We start from the raw sequence: 21,015 nt of genomic DNA on the forward strand, positions 1-21,015 counted from the left end.
AAAGGGGTGTTGTGAAGATAATTATATTAAAAGTTGTGAAGTGCTCAGCTACTATGGGCCACATAAGTACCTTAGATACAAAGCCTTAGTATTTTAGTAACATTTATTTTAGAGAACTGTATAATACTGACATTTTATATACTCTTTTCTGTATCAATAAAGCCATTAACATGCGAAGGTTGAAATCTGGGATGCAACAAGTAACAGATCTAAATGAGAGAGACATAAAAAATTATTCACTCAGGAAAGTGATGTGGGATTCTCTCCTTTAGTGTGAAGACTCATTCTACAACCACAACATCACAATCATTTATTTCTGATACCAATAATTTTTAACAAAAAAAGGAAGGAGGACACCAATATTTCCATGAAATGTAGGGAATTTGGGGACTAAAAGTGAGCGAAATCTCTCAAAATGATGGACATGTGACAGGAAAGGGGAGAAGGGACTCTTTTGTCTAGTAGACAAAGGTATAACAAGATCTAAAAGATGGATGCTGAAGCCAGTCAAATTCAGACTAGAAACAAGGTGCAAATATTTTACAATAAAAGTCACAAACCATTGAACAACTTACCTAGGGACATGGGTAATTCTCTATCACTTGAAGTCGATAAGTCAAGACTGGATATACTTCTAAATGATACATTGGAGCTCAACCACAAGTGTTGGGCTTCATGCAGGAATTACTGGATGAGATTCAATGGCCTGTGTTATGCAGGACATCAGACTAGATGGTCATAACTGTCCTTTCTGGCCCTCAGATCTATGATCATGAATCTATTAAAATGGATTGTTTTTTCTTTGTAATTAAAGGATGTAACTGATCCAAGGTTTCAAAATTTGTGTCCCTTCTTTTTATGGACCTGCTATAGACTATGGACTGGCTAAGCAAGCAGTTCTGCACAAAAGGACCTGGGGTTATAGTGGACAAAACGCTGGATAGGAGTCAACAGTGTGCCTTTGTTGCTAAGAAGGCTAACAGTATATTGGGCTGCATTATTAGGAGCATTGCCAGCAGATCGAGGGATGTGATTATTCCACTCTATTCGGCACTGGTGAGGTTTTTAAGACCCAGCTTGACAAAGCCCTGGGTGGGATGATTTAGTTGGGGTTGGTCCTGCTTTGAGCAGGGGGTTGGACTAGATGACCTCCTGAGATCCCTTCCAACCCTAATCTTCTATGATTCTATGATTATGAAAGTGATAGTTACTGTGCCATGCTATTGGTCTTCACCAGACCATTTACAATATACTTCCTATACTTAAAATAAGAAATAACATGGCACAGTATCTTAGTTTTATTTTTTAATAGAGCTCATTGTAGGCCCTTAGTTGTGAAGAAATTTTTACTTTCAGACACTACTGACCTGGACCTGATTCGAAGCATTGATGTTGTTGTGAAAATGTGTATACTTATTCACAGTCCTCTGAGCCTTACATTCCCCCTAGAAGATGCACTTGTTGTCCCCCCAATCCTGCAATTTGATCCATTCAGCCATATGCCCAGGCTGAGCCCTGCTGAAGTCATAGAGGCTTCCACACAGGCACATGAAACCACTCACATGGATCCAGTTGCAGGACTGGGGCCTTAATGTGATAGATTTGGAATGGAATAGAGTTGGGTAGAGCAGATAAGTGCAGACCTAATGTCGACAAAGTAACGCTATCCTTTAACACCCAGATTTCTGGAATCTCCTGTGCAGGAGACCAGGACAGCTGGGATTCTATGCCGAATCAACAAAGCTGGTGATAAACTTACTTTGCAATTTATACCTTTGTAGTTGCTGAAATATGATTCCATTCTGCCCAGTTCATGAATATTTTTGGTTTCCAATCTCATCTTTCCCTCATTCTGTTTGTCCTTTTGGGTCAGGCAGCTTATAGGAAATTTCTGCTACGAACTCATTCCTGTTATGTTCTCCAATTTGATGCCATAGCAATTTCACTCTTCCAAAGACTTCCAATCTCTTCCCATCTTTTATGGACAAGGTGCCATTCAATTAATTGTCTCTCTACTAATACTTATCGTACCTTCCAATATTCATCTCCAATTGATAAGTGTTTACTTCACTTACACCTAAGATCAGCCAGAGACTGATAATAATGATGGTGGTAGCTTCTGCAGTATGGATATCTGCCCTCTATCACTGAACTAAGTACACCTACTCATTTTAAAAAAACCCACCTAATAAACCTTCTTACTGATCTCTAGGTTATTAGCTCTATTCTGTAGATTCTTCAAGAACTAACAATCATTTCCATGCTACGAGCTGCTTTTTCATTTACTTACGGAGTTAATTACCTATTTCCCTAAGCCAACATACTCCTCCACTCTGCCCTTGTAGCTATCATTTTCTTTACCTCCATCTCTCCTCCAATGGGACTTTGAAACTTTCTCTCATTGTCATGATGACCCTGCCTTCCAGCTTTCAGACACCATGATAGTGTAACAGCAGAGGAGTGAAAGGTATAGTTATGGTTCAACAATCTCCTACTTCAATCCACATCGTCAGATTATTGACAAGATAGACTATTACAGCTCTTTTAGGGTGCTTATGGTCTGCGGTGCTAATTCTTAACCCACGGATCAATGGCGTGATGGAAAACAGTGACAGTTTCACAGCCAGTTACATTTTCGCTTGTCACTGTGAACATAGGGTGCCTTTCATCATCAGAAACTCAGGAAAACACTGTGTACTAAAATGCATGTGAAATCTTTAATCCAATCCACTTGGAAAGGACAAAACACCAGATCATTTTTTTTTAATTACAAAGTAGAAATTATCAACCATAGTAAAATAAATGTATTCTTTTGATTTTCTTTTTTGGTCATTTTTAAGACACAAAATCATAAATAACTCAACATTTTATTTTTGTTCCTTCTCGTATAGCAATTTAACACTAAGATAAAAATACAGGTGCCGCCTATGCTGATCATTACAGCATCTTTCATTACAACGTCTTTGAAAATTTGTTTTAAAAAAGATGTATAAATTGACATGCAACACCCCTGTCAGGATTCCTGTGGCAAGTCTCATTTCAGGGCTACTATTACTTATAGGTAAATTCAAAAGTGCTGAAAATGGGTGTTTAAAGGGTTATTCTTCAAGTTAGAAAGTGAACATATCAATATATATTGAATGCAATACAGAGATGGGCTTTCTGGGGATCAATTTGCATCAGAATTAAATAACTCAGGAAAAAAAGCAGGTTTAATAAGCCAATAGTTCTTGCATAGGAATGGAAAACCAATTAACAACACAACACACTCTCTCGTTTAAGGTTATAGAATGCTTACAACATATTATAAGGTCTTGTTTCCGCAACTGAAACTGCCTGGGATCAGATTTCTTCATTATAATAGAGCTGATTGATTGATTGATTTTTTTACTAATGCTTACCCAGGGTATTTCTGAAACCTGAAGCAATGAATGAACCAACTACTAAACAAAATACCACCAATCTTCTAACAATGGGAATGTAATTTTAAGCCATATCTTCAAGATCATTGACTCTGAACTTCCTGTCAGATCCTGCTCCCATTGAAATCACTGGGGATTTAGCCACTGACTCTGATGGAAGCAGGACTGGACCCACTGCATTTGGCCCCCCCATGCCAACCCCACATCAGACCAGAAACCAGTCCATATACACATTTGAGAACCCAAAGCTACAATTCATGCAGTACCAGATATATGAAAGTGGCAACCAATCCTTTATTAATTATCATGGTAGTGCATAAAGGCTCCAGACAGGACTAGGACTCCATACAAACTAAGAGCAGAAGGGCTCAATATTGGCTAGACACTTGGAGTACTGTGGTGACTACTTATTACACTGATCATAATCACCTTACTGTTTCCTTATGCTGCCCCCATCTGCTCTATCCACCTGCTGTGTGTCATCTGAAGGGAAGCTCATTGGGGAAGAGGACTGTATTTTCATTATGTGCAGTGACTGGCACATTGGAGTCTACAGATACTACTGCAGTACATATCGCAACAAGAGAGGGAACATATAATCTTATTGTAAGACAGGACACACCAGTGGATAGCACAGCACAATTCATGCCTGTGCCCTGGGATCTCATGTGGAACCCATCTATTACAATGGTGAGATAGTGGATATGTCTACAATGCGGAGTGAAGTCGATTTAATTTAAATTGACCTTCACTCACTGAGCTTTAGAAGTCGGTGGAGCGTGATCACCCCACGCTAACTGCGTCGGGGATTGCGTCCCCCACCCGCCGTGCTTGTGTCGACCGTCAAAGCAGTGCAATGTGGGTAGCTATCCCACAGTACAACTCATTGCAGGGGCTTTTGGGAAGCCATATCCCTTTCTTAACACCGGACCACCTAGCCACAGAGTACATTAATTGAAATGGTTACTTCTCAATGGTATTGCAGGCCCTTGTGGATCACAGGGGATGCTTCACCGACATCAATGTGGGCTGGTCAGGAAACGTATATGACGCGTGCAACTTTAGGAACTCAGGTCTGTTCAAAAAGATGCAAGCGGGCACTTTCTTCCCTGACCAAAAAATAAGTATTGGCATTGCTGAAATGCTAATAGTGATCCTGAGGGATCCTGCCTACTCCTTACTCCCCTGGCTAAAGAAGCCATACACCGGGCACCTGGACAGCGAGCAGGACCGGTTCAATAATAGGCTCAGAAAGTGCAGAATGGTCGTGGAACATGCATTTGGGAGTTTAAAGGTGCGCTGGCGCAGTTTGCTCACTAGGTTAGACCAGAGTGAAAGAAATATCCCAATAGTTAGCTCTGCCTGTTGTGTGCTCCATAACGTCTGTGAAACAAAGGGGGAGACATTTTTGTTGGGTTGGGTCATGGAGTCAGATAGGCTGACCCCAAATTTTGAGCAGCCAGATACCAGTGCAATGCTGAGAGCCAACCTCAGAGTGCTGCACCTCAGGGAAGCATTAACAAACTGTTTTTGCAATGAGGCACAGTAATGTGTGTCACTTATCTGTGCTGTGCCTTCCCTTCCCATCCCCCACCCTTGCAGTGCTGTGCCACCACCAATCCCCGTGCTCTCAATAAATAAAGAGTAATGAATTGTAAAGCAGTCCGTTTTTATTGGTGATCCTTAACAGTGGAGGGAACGGAAGATAATTTAACATTTCGCATGCATTGTAATGGGGTGGTGAGGGGATACAGAGCCAAGTTTGACTGTGCAAACAGCAAACAATACACATTCCCAGTTCTTAAAGAGGCCGGTGGCTCTTTCTGCTCCCCTCACCCGGCATCGAGAGGAGCACTTACTGCACTCTGCTCAACTTCCTCCTAGACCTTTTGGGGGTGAGGGCTGGGAAACAGCACATTAGTGGGGAGTTTTACAGGAGCTGCAGAGGGAGTCTAGCTTGCTGCTGCTTTTCCTGAAGCTCAATCAGACGCCTCAACATGTCTGACTGATCCCTCATTATACGCAGCATCTCATCCTGCACTGCACGCTCATGCTGCTGGGCTGTTTTCCTGTTGTCCGTGTCCACGTTCAGTTTCTCCGATAATGAAATCCTCCAGGCTCTGAGCTTTGTGTCAGCAGCCGCGGAGGGGTTCATTATCTTGTTGAACATGTCATTCCGAGTTTTCTTTTCCGCCTTCTAATCTGCGACAGGAGCTCAGCAGGAGTAGTAGCGGCTGCGCTGAAGGTCATGCTGTTCACTGAAAGGCAAGCAAAGCACAAGGTATCCATTGTTAGCTGGCGCCATGGAGGAAAAGCAGTGTTACAATGTAAAAAGAACTATCCTTTACAATCCCGAGGGAACGGTAGACCCGCATACCAGTCTCTAACTAATGCACGGGTCGGAGTGCTGTTCCAGCCATGGTTAAATAAGGGGCTGGTGCATTCATTTTAGAGTAATCTCCATAGCCCATGCTGCACAAGTCCATGCTTCCCAAGCAGCAGGATCGTTGGGCTCCCCTTAACCTCCCAAAAATAGGTTTTTGAAGAGGCAGTACAAAGGGGATGGTTAGGGGTGACGTGTCCCTGGAGAAAAAATATGGGCACCTGTTTCCGGATCCCTGAGGCCCATAACAACAACGTCAAGTCTATAAACTTGTGGTTTATGGACCCAAGAAACCATCCATAGCTGTGGAATAACAGACACCTAAAAAAAGCGTATTAGGCGGATTCAGTAAACTTGCGCCTTCTTCCCTAGGTGACCATGAGTGACATCAGTCTCTCGAGGGTAACACAGATGGAAAGGGAGGATTTCCTGCAAGCATCTGGGTGCAGGCCTGGGCCTTATGCTGCTGTGATGTGTTCTGTGATGAGGCCTGCACAATTAAAAACAGAGTGGTGGGGGAAAGTGTCTTATCATGGTGGAAGAAATAAGGCTGCACTCCCAAGAAACCTTCTGCAAAGGAGTGCAGAGTACCTACATGAAAGTTTCCTGGAGATATCCATGGAGGATTCTCGAAGCATCCCTGTGCACATAAATAATCTTTTCCGGGGGAACCCGATGCTTAAGTGGACCAACTCTGAGGAATCTCATCCCCACTCCCCACCCACATATTTTTTTCACTGTTACAAGAAGCTGGACTGGGGATACAACCACAGAAATGAGATTTGCCGTTCATACTCACTATATGTGCCTTCCCCGGCATCTCAGTCAGTCATGCTTCCTTGCATCCAGCTGGGCTGCTCTGGGGTGGCAAACAACTATTGGCTTTCAGGGAGAAGGGATACCCCACTCACCTGTCCCCTGTTCTCTTCATCCTCCTCCTCGTCCACAGAGTCATCCTCATTCATCCTGGACTTGGATTCCCCTGAGGTATCTACACTGCGTGGTGGTATAGTGATGGGGTCACCACCGAGAATCGCATGCAGCTCCTCATAAAAGCAACATGTCTTTGATGACAAGCCAGAATGATTGTTAGCCTCCCTAATTTTCTGATAGGCCTGCCTCCGCTCTTTGATTTTAACACAGCACTGCTGCGTGTCCCTCTTGTGCCCCTTCTCCAACACGCTGTGCGATAACTTCTGATAGATGTCCACATTTCTTTTGCTGGCTCAGAGCTGAGCCAGAACAAACTCTTTGCCCCACAGACCGATGAGATCCAAGACCTCAGGTTGACTCCAGACTGGAGTGCATTTGGGGCAGGCAGTTGCCATGATCAGTTCTGCTGGCAAGCTCTCTCCACGCTGACCAAACAGGAAACAGGAATTCAAAATTTTCCGAGGCGCAAGAGGAGGGGCTGTTTCCTGTGTATGTGGCTGCGGTGCAGAAGAGTGTGAATGTGCAGAGCGGTCACAGCAGAGCATTGTGGGATAGCTCCCAGAAATCAATTATGTCGATTTACGCAGCGCTTCACCTACATTGCCACTCATTCGACCCATACAATTCAACTTCAGCGCTATGCCTTTTTCAGAGGTGGTTTTATTAAGTCGAATTTTCCCGCGATTTAGGTTGATGGAACTGACCTGCCAGTGAAGACGCACACATTATGAGGTTGATGGAAGCCGCATTCCGTTGACCTACCTTCACCATGTATACCAGGCCACAGTAACTACATGGCATCTTGTAGGCTTTCAATATTTAGCATATAATACCATAGCGTTCCACGGAGTGAACAGGAGTTAGATTAACTAGGAGATATATGTATAGGGAGTTTGTATGGTAAAGAGTTTAATAACTGCCATGAATTTCTATTCAAAGAAGGTTTTAAAAATGCTATTAAATAACAACTACAGAGAAAACGCTACAGGTAAATTTCAGATGCTCTACTGATGTTACAAAGAAAACAAATATAGGGCACACTTCATATTAATGGTGCATTTATAAACAAACAGTTTATAAAAAGGTTAGTAAATTATTAATAGATATTTTAATAAATGGTTAATCAATTATTATAGATTGTTAGAGTCCAACGGGTCACATGGATATACTTATAACCATCTATATAACTTTTTCTGTTTTTAACGTGCTTAAAACATCTTTTAATCATTTATCAACCCTTTATAAGCTATTTATTAATGTACCCTTAGTGTGATCCAAGCACTGGTGTGAAGTAAGAACAGAAGCGGATAGAATACTTGTTGGCTCTGGAGAAAAGGAACTGCACTTTAAAACTATGGCTGTTAACTAAGGACTGAATTCACATGCCAGCACCCGGCCAAGTATCTGTGGTGGGTGCTGGACAGAAGTGCCACGAGGAAAGGCTGGAATCCTTTCCTAAAGGATTGTCACTTCACAGTGGCTTCTTCAGTCTGTCAACGGACACGCTCCTCTGCGAGCTCCATCACTGGGCAGAGGACAAAGGGGATTCCCCACCCCACCGTCACCCATGGCCCTAGTCCTGCTGTGCGAGGCAAACCCTGTATGCCCTGCCCTCAATAACCTGCCCATCTGCTTGTGTAGCGGAAATGCACAAGTTCTGCTGCATGGGAATCGTCCGCAGTGAAGTCAGGCGTAGGACTGGTCCCCTCACAGGTTAAGACGTCTAGCATTGCTATCCTCCTTCAAGAACGTACAGCATCATTTCAGGAACACAGTCAGCCTTTATTCGGCTATAAAAGTTATTCCCTTCTCCTGCTACAATGCTGACCCTCTCAGAAACATATCTGGCTCTTTGCTCTGAAGCCAATAAACCATCAGCACATAGTGAAATAGAATCATCTGATCCAAATACAGGGTTTCTAATTATGTTTTAAATGCACCCGAGCTTCCAATAGAGATTGGAGGTCACTGCGCAATGAGTTTCAGTGAGAGGAATGTAGGAACAGACTGACAGGGCTTTTTTAAAGTTTTGAGCACATGCTGCTGCAGTTTAGCACTATCTATCTATGTAGGTAGTTACAGAGTGGCAATCACTGTTGTATCTAAGTGCCAGCTACAGACGTAAAGAAAAGGAGTAAAATTCCACACAGGATTTCAAGTCTGTGCTTAGAAGCACTCAGTGGCTTTTTATTTTTAAATGTCCTCCTCTGTAAGATATAGCTTGTGTCTTTGGCCCTCATCATCATGGGAAGGGCTTCACAAAGAGGAGTGTCTTGCATTTGAACACAGTGCTGTACTTAAAATAACGATCATACACATAATGTTCCATAGAGATGCCCTGTATCCAGCATAGAACTTTTGCCATGCAATACTCAATCCCTTGCCTTTTTGTTAAGGTATATAAAATATATGGCCTGATTCTCCTCTCACTTGAACTACTCATTAGTCTGACTGCATTGACTTCAGTGGAGCACATTTGGTAAATGGGATGAGAATCAAGCCCAGAGGATTGGCACAGAATTGTGTTTTATTTTGCTCCCCCAGTCTTATCACTAATAGCGCAGATTTGATTTCACAACGCAGTCTATTTCTCTGACTTCAGCAAATTGCTAGGTGCTAGGGTCCCCAGATCATCTTCCAACATCCAACCTTCCCTCTGATGCAGAGCTCTTTCCTCCTGTCTGAATGCTGGGGAGGAGGTCTAGACAGACGCACACTTTCTCTAGCCCCATCTCCCGGCTGGTTTGGGGGTCTCCACCATGCACCCTTGGCGTCTCGATGCTTGGATGCCCTTGGCTCCCTTTGGTGCTTGTATTGTGGAGGGCCTGGGAGAACTTTTGTGATGATTGGAAACCCACTAGGAGCATTCAGAGGTGAAGCAGCAGTGTGAGACAGCCTGAGCCAAGATCCCACACCAGGGGTCAGAAACACTTCAGTAACAAAGAAAAATGAAAGCACCTGGATGCTAGGGAAGTTAATAAAATCATGTCCCTCATCCAGTTCCCGGGAGCTGACAACCTTGACTGCGTAAGTACTGCAGTTAGCAATAACCCGCATGTTACTCAAGAATTAATAATACGGAGACAATGCAAAATCCAACTGGAATTTACCTAACACAAGAGCTAAGACAACACATTACTGAACTGAGCTGGGAATTATTTACCCGATATCAGTACAGCAAGAAGGGAAATGAGTTTTATATCCTGGCCAGTCAGGCATTGTCAGCTCAATGCAATTATAATTAGAAGCTAAAGATAGGCAGGGGAAATATTCAGCTGCTATTTCAGATTCAAATATCTAGAACTGATTATTTTGCTTTTTCAGCCTTTGTCTTATTATCTTATTACAAAGGGAATTGAAGGTGGGTACATGTATGCAGCTTGTTAGGAAATGGCTGGAGAGATGAGAGAATGCAAAATAATTAAACTCCAAGCTGTAAGTGAGCAAAAACAGCAACTTCTTGTACTTTTGAGGATACTAGTTTGGCCTGTGCGAAGCATAGAGTTTGTGAACTTTAGATAGTTTATAAATGGGCTTCACAGCCTTGCCAATCTTCCCAGCATACTTCTTATTACATTGTCTCTCATGGCAGCTGACATCTATCCCCTTGGGGACAGCTACAGGACATGCATCCCCTTTACAAAATCCTAACCAGTCAGTGGGGGAGTGGAGCAATTCTGCTTTAACCACTTCACATGCATAGCACTGAACAAGCACCTTGTTTGCTGTGGAGTTTTGTTTTGTCTCTTCTATGTACTATAGTCTGTGCTTCTTGTCCGCTGGATTACATTTATTTACAGATATTCTACATCCAATAATCAGTGCATCATGTAACACAAAGCCTGTAACACAAATATGAGGAACAGAATACACTTAGAATAAGACAATTACAGCATTTGCTCTAGATTGTACGATGAATATTTTACAGACTTCAAAACTGTCCTGTGCATGGCCTCCCCCCTTGATTCTCTGCTCTTCTTCTTCCCACCTGCTCTCCCCCTTTGCTACTAAACCTTACCTCTGCCCCCTTATCCTTATGCCTCAATTTGACTTTACTGGAGTTGCACCAACTTACTGTAGATCTGAATTTGGCCCAGTGACAGTCATCGCACACAGAAGGGTAAAATAACTGGTAAACTGATAGCTAGAGAAAGCAGTCAGCATTCAATCAAAACGTCGTACAATGGTGCTTCTAAAAAAGATGAGCTCTGTTTGCACAAGGTTAATTTGTGTTTACATTTGGCATAATGCTAGTAGTATTGCTCACAGCTAGATTGGATGGAAGAACCAGGAAAAGCCAGATGCTACTCTCAAAAACATAATCCAGACATTGATCACTAAATTTCACAGACTTACTTGTAAGGACAGTGACTTATGTTGGTTTTGTAAAGATAGGCAAAGGACTTTAATGCATCTCCTCTCTAAGGGCTCAATTTTTAAGCACAGGTACCACAAACTAGGAGCCTGGATCCATACTTAGGTATGTAAAAAGTTGTTGAAGGCATGTAAGTGCTGTTTGAGGTATCAAATCCCTTTTTCATCAACCTTGTAAGTGCTAAATATCTTGAACTATTATTTGGCTTCATTTTCAGATATTGAGCACCCACCCGTCCCTCTGAAGAGATATGGGATACAGAGAGAGAGAATGCATGTGCAACATACAAAATGTGCCGGGTGGGCAGCTCTGGTGAGCGAAGACCTTATTTATCTGCAGAACTGGTACAGCACAGGTGGCAGCAGTGTGAGCTTCATAGGGCAATGTGCGGGGAACGTGCTCCACCCTGAGCTGGCAGGACCACCTCTATGGGTGACAGAAGAGTTCAACCACCATGCCCAATCCAGCCTTGGCCTCTACTGAGGCTGACAGCAAGGCTACCCGTGGGTATCAAATATTGTAGCAGTTTGTGTGATGTGGATGACTGTCCCCTAGGAAACTGTTGAGGTCCCCTTCACATCATTTCTTTTGAAAATGAAGTAAGTTCTTTCAGATCTTTGAATGAAAGGCAACACACCAGTCACTGTAGTGTTTAGGTAGCGCAAATACCTTACATAGATGGACAGAAAGATAAAAGATGGTGCATTAAGATAATGTAGAAAAACACTAGATCACAAGAACTCCACCACAGACCAGTGCGAATAATGGATTTTTCGTTCACTAGCAATTCCAAAAATTTGTTTTGGATCAAAATGAAACAAAACTTTTTAAAAAACCAGTGAATCAAAAAAAAACGTATTGTGTGTTGAACAAAAATGTTTCATTTTAGATTTTGAGCCTCTTTTATGCTCTTCATTTTAAATTTTTAAAAATAAATTTGAAGGCAATTTCAAAATCAGAAATAATTTTCAATTGAAAAATTTCATTCAAACAATGTTAAAACAAAATGTTTAGATATTTTTTTTGGAATTTTTGTTTGTTTTATTTTCCCTCCTTCTCCCCAAATGAACAATTTGGTGAAATTGTCATGAAATTGCAAGATGCTGTAGTGTCAACAAAAACAAGTTTGGCTAAAAAATTTCACCCAGCTCTACCCCACAGTGCATATAATCGTTACTCCGATAGTTACATCACAGTGGTAGCTGAGATAGAACCCAGATTCTCTTGCTTTCAACAATACAGGCCCCTCCCAACCACAGAGGGCAGCGATCGACTAGGAAGTTCGCTACAATATTGCTTATGGGTGACAATACCTGCACTAACAATAAACTGCACTAATGCAGGTCTGGCTCAGGATCCAGAATACACACCTGCGCTGATGACTGGGGGACATAGCACACCCCTTTATTCCTCTGCACAGGCCGCTAGCACCATGGGGCGCAATGTGGTGTGAGTTCAGGAGAGAGAGCTCTCCTCCTGCCTGGGTTGACACGGAGTGGGTGTAGCCTTAGGTTCATCTCTCCCTTCATGTGCCTGTTAACGTGATGGCCAGTTTAACAAGGAGACAGAAATAAGCTACAACAGAACACAGACTTTGCAGGTCCCTATTCTACTCCTGGGGCAGCACAACCACATACCATTTTTCACTCAGGACAGACTGCAAGGTGCCCATCCAGCCCATCACACCTTCCATCTTGAAAGAGCTGTACAAGCTTCCACACAAAATAATCCTCACAACCCCATCTCACAGATAGGAAACCAACCTCGAGGCCACAAAGGGACATGGTGTCGGAGCACGGCATGGAAGTCAGGGATGAAAGAGCATGGCATGGAAGTCAGGAATAAAACGTGAAGTAAAACAAGCAAAGGAGGTAGGGCTGGATTTACACCCTACGCGCCCCTAGTGACAGCATCTTCACCAGCCCACTCCTCCAACTACAGCTAACATTCGTATTTTCCATAAAAAATTAAAAAGAAATATAAACGATAATACATGTAATTAAAGCTATCACATAGGTAGCAGGTAGGTGCTACTTTACTGCACATGCATATGTTTCATCCTCGACTTCTGCTCCGCAAACGCACCAAAGATACCCTCGCAATCCATATCTTTTAAAAGAAGTTCTCCTTCAACAGTTAGAAGGGAGAGTGCATTTAATTGTTTTTGCACCATGGATCCCCACTAGTAGTTTTTAACTCTTCTCAGCATGAAAAAGGATCGTACCCTGGAATACTTCATTGCTGGAGGTGAGAGAAAAATGAAAAGGGCAATGTAAACATTCGGATAAGTATCCTGCAAGTCCTTCTCATGCAACATACTCATAACTGTGTCAATGGGATGGTTGTTTCCTTCATCAACTCCTTCAGTTGTCCGTTGAGGTGGATACATTCATCTGTAAACAAATCCTCCAAGTTCTCATTGAACTCCGCTAACAAATTAGCAGCACCCATCGAGATTTCTGGTATAGTCAATGTCTTTAACTTTTCTAGAAAACTGAAGTGTTCGAACAATATGTTGTAAGCCTCACTTCATCACCGTAACTCTCATGTAATCTATCCATCACTACATTAAATGTATTAGTACAATACTTGTCTCGACCTGTTTTCAGTAATTTGTCTTCTTTGTTATCATCAAACCTGGGGTTATGTTTCTTTTTCCATTTATGATCATACTCATATTCATTTAGTCTGAATACTGATTTAGCGAGTTATTTGTAATGATCGAAATTGTCTCTTGTGTTTGTCATAAATTCAGAAAGAGAACTGTACAGCTGAACAATTGTTCTCAAATCAATTTGGACACTCTGCAACTTTACATTGACTGCTTTGAACTGCTGAAGTATGCTTTCCCAGACATTCGTCATTATTGCAGTCTCCAGGCATTTGAGCTTATCAAGAATACTCCTTGATTTGTTTCGTGTTGTTACCTTTTCATGGAAGAGCCTGGCATGCATCATCTCACTGGCCAACATGACCAACATGTATGGGATAAGCTTTTAACTACATGTGTACCAGGTGTGACAGGGCCAGACCGCATGGCTATGAAAGAGTGCTGGAAGGCATGTATATTAGCCCCAGGCTCCATAAAGCCCTCTTCCCTGGGTAACCCAGCTGGGGCTAATTCAAGACAATTGGGCCAATTAGGCCCCCTGGAGCCTATCAAAGAAGCTGCCCCAGCAGTTAAAAGCCTCCACTTCAGGCAGGCCAGGAGGGCTGAAAGGGAGTTAACAGCCAGAGGAGAGAAAGCAGAGCAAAGCAAAGCAACGCAGAGCAAAGAGAAGCGAAGCGAAGCAAAGCGGAGAGGAGTTGCCCTGCCCTGCTGCAGCTACAGCTACAGCCGCAGGGCTTGGGACTATCACCCGCTGCTGCTACTGCTGCACCGAGACGGAGAGGCTCCAGCCGGGGAAGGTTGAACAACCCTTCACGCCGGTACCCGGGAGCAGGCTACAAGCCGGAGGGCCACGGACAGGCGACCCAGGGAAGGTAGTCGGTCTCAGGGACTAAGCAGGGTGAGACCACTCCTCACAGGGTCCCTGGGTCAGGGGCCCAGGGCAGAGGGTGGGACCAGGTCCCCCCCCTTCACTCCCCTCCCAGCTGCACCACTGGCGTAGCCGGTGAAGCGCAGGATCCACAGGGCGGAACAGGCGCACCCCACCACACAGGTTAGATACAGGACATTAATATGCCCCAATGATGGGTAGAAGCAGTGAGAAAGTTGTACAGCTGTTGCAAAGTACAGAAATAAAGACACTGTTTTGTTGCAGCACTTGGAGGCATACGATTGCACAAGGTTAAGTGAGTGAGCTGCACACGGGACATACTGAGCCAACTCATTCACTTCCCTTATTCTATCTATCTGGTACTCCTGAGTACGCACCAGACATGTTGCCTGTGTTATCGTAAGACAGACCACGGCAGTCCCTAATGTCTAGGCCATATTTATCCAAAGTATTCAGTACAGTCTCTGCAAGCTGTTGAGATTTATGCCCTGCATTGGGTATAAAGCCAAAAAATCATTGTATGGCTGTGTCATCTTCTTTTACAAATCTTATTATGAATGTTAACTGGTCCACATGTGAAATGTCTGGAATCAAATCAATGCTTATTTGATAATATTTTGCACTCTTAACTTCATTCAGAATTTGTGTACTTCGTTTATCACTCATCAGTTAAATAAGTTCATTGCTCACAGTTTTAGAGAGGTATGAAGTATGCCCGCTATCCACTTTCCCATTCCACTGCAAGTGTTCTGACAGAAAAGGATCTAAATGTGAAATCAGTTCCAATGTTCCAAGGTAATTGCCGTTGTGCACACTACCAAAATGTTCATCATCATCTCAAAATGGCAGTCCATGAATCACAAGAGATTTTACTGTGGCAGATAAACGTCTTAAAACACTTCTCCAGAGACTCCAGTACTGCCTTTCCTCTTCCAACGGTTGCACATGAATTCTGCTGACTCACCCCTTGGCAGTTCCTCTTATTTTCAAAGCGGTAACCCGTGACTTGTGGTAATGTGAATTTTCGTGCTGTAGAACACACATTGCACCATTCTTCCAGTCATTGAATCCTATAGAAAAGGCATTTAATTTGTTGCTGAAAAGAAGGCACGCTACACAAAACACACTATCTTTACTTTCTGAATAAATTAACCATGCTCTTATTTTTACTTCATCGTTCCTGAGCTTCCTTTTAAAAAGTTAATTTGAACAAAATCGAAGGTTAAACATCACAGTCGTAAGATTGCACACATTTTCAGCCACTGCTTCATTTCTGTACTCTTTTCTATCAGACACAGAAATATAGAGTCATCATGAATATCAGTTTCTTAGTCCACATTCTCTATTACATCTGTTGTTAGGTGTTGGCTGCATGTGTGTTCTCCCAGTTTGTATGCTGTCCCAGCTCTGCACGAATAGCTGATACAGCAAACCACGATTGAATTACCCAATAAGATCAAAGATCCATTTCGGTAACGAAGACAACCAGGCCAGGTTTATCGCCCACTAAGCACGGTAAAAAGCTCCCTATACATGCTACTAGTACACTTAATACATGTATGCCCGTGACAATGGACTGGCTCAGTAAACGACAGGACTCTCCATTCCTCGCTCGGCCAGACAAAGACACTCCTTTTGAAACTGTCTTTTATACACTGATACACACAAGTTTCATACTGCCTCTCTGATGTGTGTAGTTGCCACCCTTTACTTTGCATGGAATGGATCAATCAAAACATCTCTATTATATCGTTATTTTGACCTGGGGGGGAGGATCAGGGGGGCAGTAAGTCCGTGTTATTTTTGAGGAGTGTGCTTGTGCCATTCCTGGTATCAGAATGTTCTGGAATGTGCTTGCGTGTTCTGTGCCTAGCATTTCTTTAGGAATGTGTATTTCTGCAATACCAGCTCTGTTCTTGTGATTTCTCATTTCTGCTAACTTTGCTTCATGAAAACAGGGCTTAAACGCTGCCTAGCTCAAGCCTCAGGCCCCGGTCCATCTTAAGTTCTCACTTTCTACTACATTCCTCCAACTCTTCTTTTTTATGGGGAGAATGTTTTACTCATGGCCCCAGAAAAGCAAAATGCACGGACTAAAGGTGTTCCAGAGGTCTAAACACTGTTTTATGGCCACCTTTTATTACCATCCACACATTTATGCCCCATATGTCTCTTAGTCTGCACATAGGAGTTTTCTCGTATGAATGGTGGCTAGATTTTTATTTATTTATTTATAATAAAAATAAATAATTTTATAAATTAAAATTTATAAAATATAAATTTAATATGATACATAATATATTATATTAAATTAAATACAATATATTTATAGAATATAAATATAGAATATATAGAATGTTATACATACATTATAACTATAACATATTAATTTAAAAATTATGATTTTAAATAAATTATAATTATTATTATTTATTTAAAATAAATTAAAATCAAATACATTATTTTATTTTAATTATTTTTTTTAAATTATTTTTTACAACACCCTTATCATTATCACTACATTTTCCTTTTCGGCATTCACAGTTTTATCATGATGCTTTGAACTGATCTGACAACCAAAATAAATGTTGATTTTCAGAGCTTTATTTAGGAACTTAACCATCTTTTTATGTTCTGCTTCTCTCTTTATCTTTTTTTGATAACCACTCAATTTCTTCTCTGTTTTGCTCATTGTCACTGGGACAAAAAAATACCTGCACCAATATGAACTTGAAACTTATTTTGTATCATGACAAATCCGTGCCAGCCACAATATTCTATGGTAAAGGTAGCAATAGTATTTGCATACATATATGAATAGAACTGCTAGCACAGATGCGGGCCGCTAACTAAGTATAGCACATACACTTCAGCGTCTAAAGACAATGATGACGTTGGTGAATCACAAACAAGCAGAGCTGGTACCACGCACAATATGAAATCCAGGTGTAGTGTTGCCTCGGTTTCCCACGTCATATTGTTATTGGGTTATTTATAATTTTTAAAATAAGCTTATGTTCACCCATGGGCGATGCAAGGGGGGCACATGGGTCAGATGACTCCCCAGATTTCTGCTAGGGTGGGTGGGTGGGAGTCAGGCTGATTGCAGCTGCAGGAATGTGAGAGACATGAGAGCAGGGAAGCAAGACCGGGCTGGTAGTGCAGTTCTAGACTGTCTGTGTGTATCCACCTGTTGTCTCTTGTTTTATACTTAGACTGTAAGCTCTTTGAGCCAGGGACTGTCTTTTTGTTCTGTGTTTATGCAACTCCTAGCACAATGGGGTCCTGGTTTATGGCTGGGACTCTAGGCGCTACAATACATACACCACCACCAACTGAGCATCAGAAATGTCAGTGAAGTAAGGAAGTGTTAGTTTTCCCATTTTACAGATGTGGAAACTGAGGAACAAACATTTTAAGAAACTTGTCCAAGATCACATTGAAAGTCTGTGGCAAAGCTGGGACTTGAACCGAGGGTGTATAGATTTCCAAACCACTGTTTTATCCACAGCCCTCCTTTTTTCCCAATGCTTCAATCTCTGCATCACCCATGCATACGGCAGCACACTGTTGCTCTCATTTTGGTCCATTGTGCAGAGGGCTGTATGGTGCTACTTGCACTCTTTTCCATTCCTTGTGTCATGCATCAGATGAGACGATCGTGCTTAACTGCTGAAGTGTGTGTGTGTCTGGTGGTACAGCGGACACAGATTTCCACTCTCTCCCTGCACATCACAAGCTGCTTTGATTGCAAAGGCACGAATCTCATTAAGCCAGGGGAAGTAACATACATATTTTCATGGGAAGAAAAAGCTGTGTGGATATTTAAGCATCTGAAACCCTACTTTTAGCACATCTTTGACTGGCCTCCTGACAATCATTTATTTGTTTAGACGTCTAAATGACCTATTTCAGGCTGAAATAAAAAGGAACCTGGGGTTTACAAATCTGGGTACAAAAGTGCATGCGTTACTAGGTTTTCTAACTAGGTCACTAGTAAGGATTTACCATTTGCCCCAGAATCCTGCTGTGCCCTTCAGTCTGTCCCATACGTTTGACACACTTGCCTGATGCTGTGCTTTTAACAGAACAGTCAGCTACAGAAAGCCTAGAACCCATCTTGATTAATATAAACTGGGCACCATGTGCGTCGGAATCTGCACATTGACAATAATACCCTCCTACTAATTGCCATTATTAAAGTACCATTGGCTCTGATGAACAACCACAATGACCTGAAATCGCTCAAACTCAAGACCAACTTTTTCTCCTTGCTGATGTTATTTCCTTTCCTGATCATATTGCTGTGTCTTTGTTCTACTTCATTTGCTGAGTCCCATGCACTATAGCAAGTGCTAAATAAGCTTCCTGAAGCTTTCAGGAATTTAGGAATGAAGTGCCGGAACTCCAGTCCTGCTGTCAGGGAAGTCAGTGGCTAGCCTCCCATTAGCTTCAATGGGAATAGGACCAGGCCCCAAAATACACAGTCTAACATTAAAATCAGGCACTGGGGCAGATACATCAGTGGTGTGAATTGTCATCACTCCACTGAAGTCAATGGAACGATGACAATTTACAACCTAGCAAGGGAACCGCTCCACTGTATTGGAGTAGTCAGCACTATAACTATCTTTAATAAAGAGACTAGGGACAATCCGGGGAATTAAAGATTAGTGAGCCTTACTTCAGTATCAGGTAAATGGGTCTGAAAAATAATTAAATACAGTTGTAAACACCCCTTCATGAGACTTCGATAGAGACAAAATAAGTTGTCTTCGGCTAACGCCTCTGTAAGTCTATTAGAAAGCTTTGAGTTGTTGGAGGAAAATGTTAATGTATGTTTTATTATGTAAATAGTTGCATAACTCCCCTGGGGCATGACTGGGCCCGACTCCATCTTGATTCAAGATGGAGTCTGATCAGAACCTAAATGACAAAGACTGGTTGGCAAGGTGCCAACAGGACAGATTTGCCCAGCCACAGCTGGAAAAGGCGGGAAGACCAGTAACCTTGGTGTCGTGTGCACCACCTGAGAGGGTGGTGTGCAAAAGGTTTGGTGCCAAGTGCACAAGTATAGTGTCGTGTGCACATCATTGAACCTAGCCTCTCCTTGGTTCAGGACTAAAGGACCCACAGGAGCCTAGACGCTGGCTGCCCAACCGAGTGGCAGTGTGGGGAGGGTGCCTTTGCTTGTTGAATCCAGCTACGGACCAGGAAGAGAAACTGCCGACCGCGGACCTGGAGCTGAAGCAGACGAGCTACGGACCAGGAGGAGAAGTAGACGTAGACCAGATCGAAAACCAACACTCAGTGGTCTGAGCGAAGATCCAACAGGGAACTTGGAAGGGACTTTTAGGGGAACCAACGGTTGTTTTATTGGTCGTTGGGACCTGGGGTTCACCCCCCCATTGATATTCTTGACGTTAGTGGTTTTACTTGTTTGTCACTCAATAAATTGTCACCTTTGTGTTTTGGAAAACCCTCAGAGTCTGTGATTCCTTGTAATCCACTCTGACCGGTGATAGATACGGCAGGGTAAAGACCTTCAGATAGAAAGACCCTTTTTGTTCTGTTTTACGGTAACAGAGTCACTCAACCAAACAGTGGTTGAAATAGAACCAGTTGTTATAATTTCCTTAAATTTTCAAAGACTGGGTGAAGGGGAATTGGGACTGGGAGATCTGATGCTCGTGTCTGAATGAAGATATGCAAGGTTTCCCCTGATTTTTCCCATAGATCCTTGAACTGTGCAGAGGTTTTTTAAAGCTTGGGCCTCTGTTCTGTCCATGATGTTACCTCCTCTGCTTCACAAAGGCAGAACCTCATGGAGTATTCCGTGTACGTTTCCCCTTCCGAGGAAGGGGGATGGGCTAACCCAACGTTGGGCGAATTCTTATAAGCCTCCAAGAGAGTCTCAAAATGTTCAAACACTCCTCCAATAGATACACTGTGACCTTTTTTCTGTGAAAGCAGAGAATCTAGCTACAGCACAGCATTGGGCTCGAGTAAGCAGCTCTGTTAGATTTCCAGGAGATTAGGTTACAAGCTTTTAAATATTTTATTAGCCATGAATTTCAAGCATTTCCCTGGTATGCTGAAATGTGCTGAGAATTGCAGTTTCTGGTATTAAAAAAAAACCTGTTGACCTGTTAAGTAATCCATTTACAATGTTTATTAAAAACCCCTGTAAAAGTGGGTTAAAAAAACCTCCCTATTAAAAGGTACGTCAGGTATTTTAAATCCTTCATTTAGGGTCTTCTCCGTACATCGCTTCTGGGGACAGAGAAAAAGATAAAACCCAGACCCACACATCCCCCAACAACTTGCAGGCCATATATTGTATCGGATGCACCAGCAGAGCTGGTTGCAATGCCCTAAAAGACAGCCCAGGCTGCTGTCACA

General features: G+C 42.6%; 1 protein-coding gene across 1 annotated transcript in view; it reads right to left on the reverse strand.

Moving 5' to 3' along the window:
• Nucleotides 1-21,015, reverse strand: part of KCNQ3 (potassium voltage-gated channel subfamily Q member 3) — a 246,730-nt gene that overhangs the window by 101,071 nt on the left and 124,644 nt on the right. The window lies entirely within an intron of this gene.

Source organism: Emydura macquarii, unplaced genomic scaffold (genome assembly GCF_026122565.2).
Source record: "Emydura macquarii macquarii isolate MOO-44397 ecotype Brisbane River unplaced genomic scaffold, CSIRO-AGI_Emac_v2 contig_369, whole genome shotgun sequence".
In the NCBI taxonomy this organism is placed as follows: domain Eukaryota; kingdom Metazoa; phylum Chordata; order Testudines; family Chelidae; genus Emydura; species Emydura macquarii.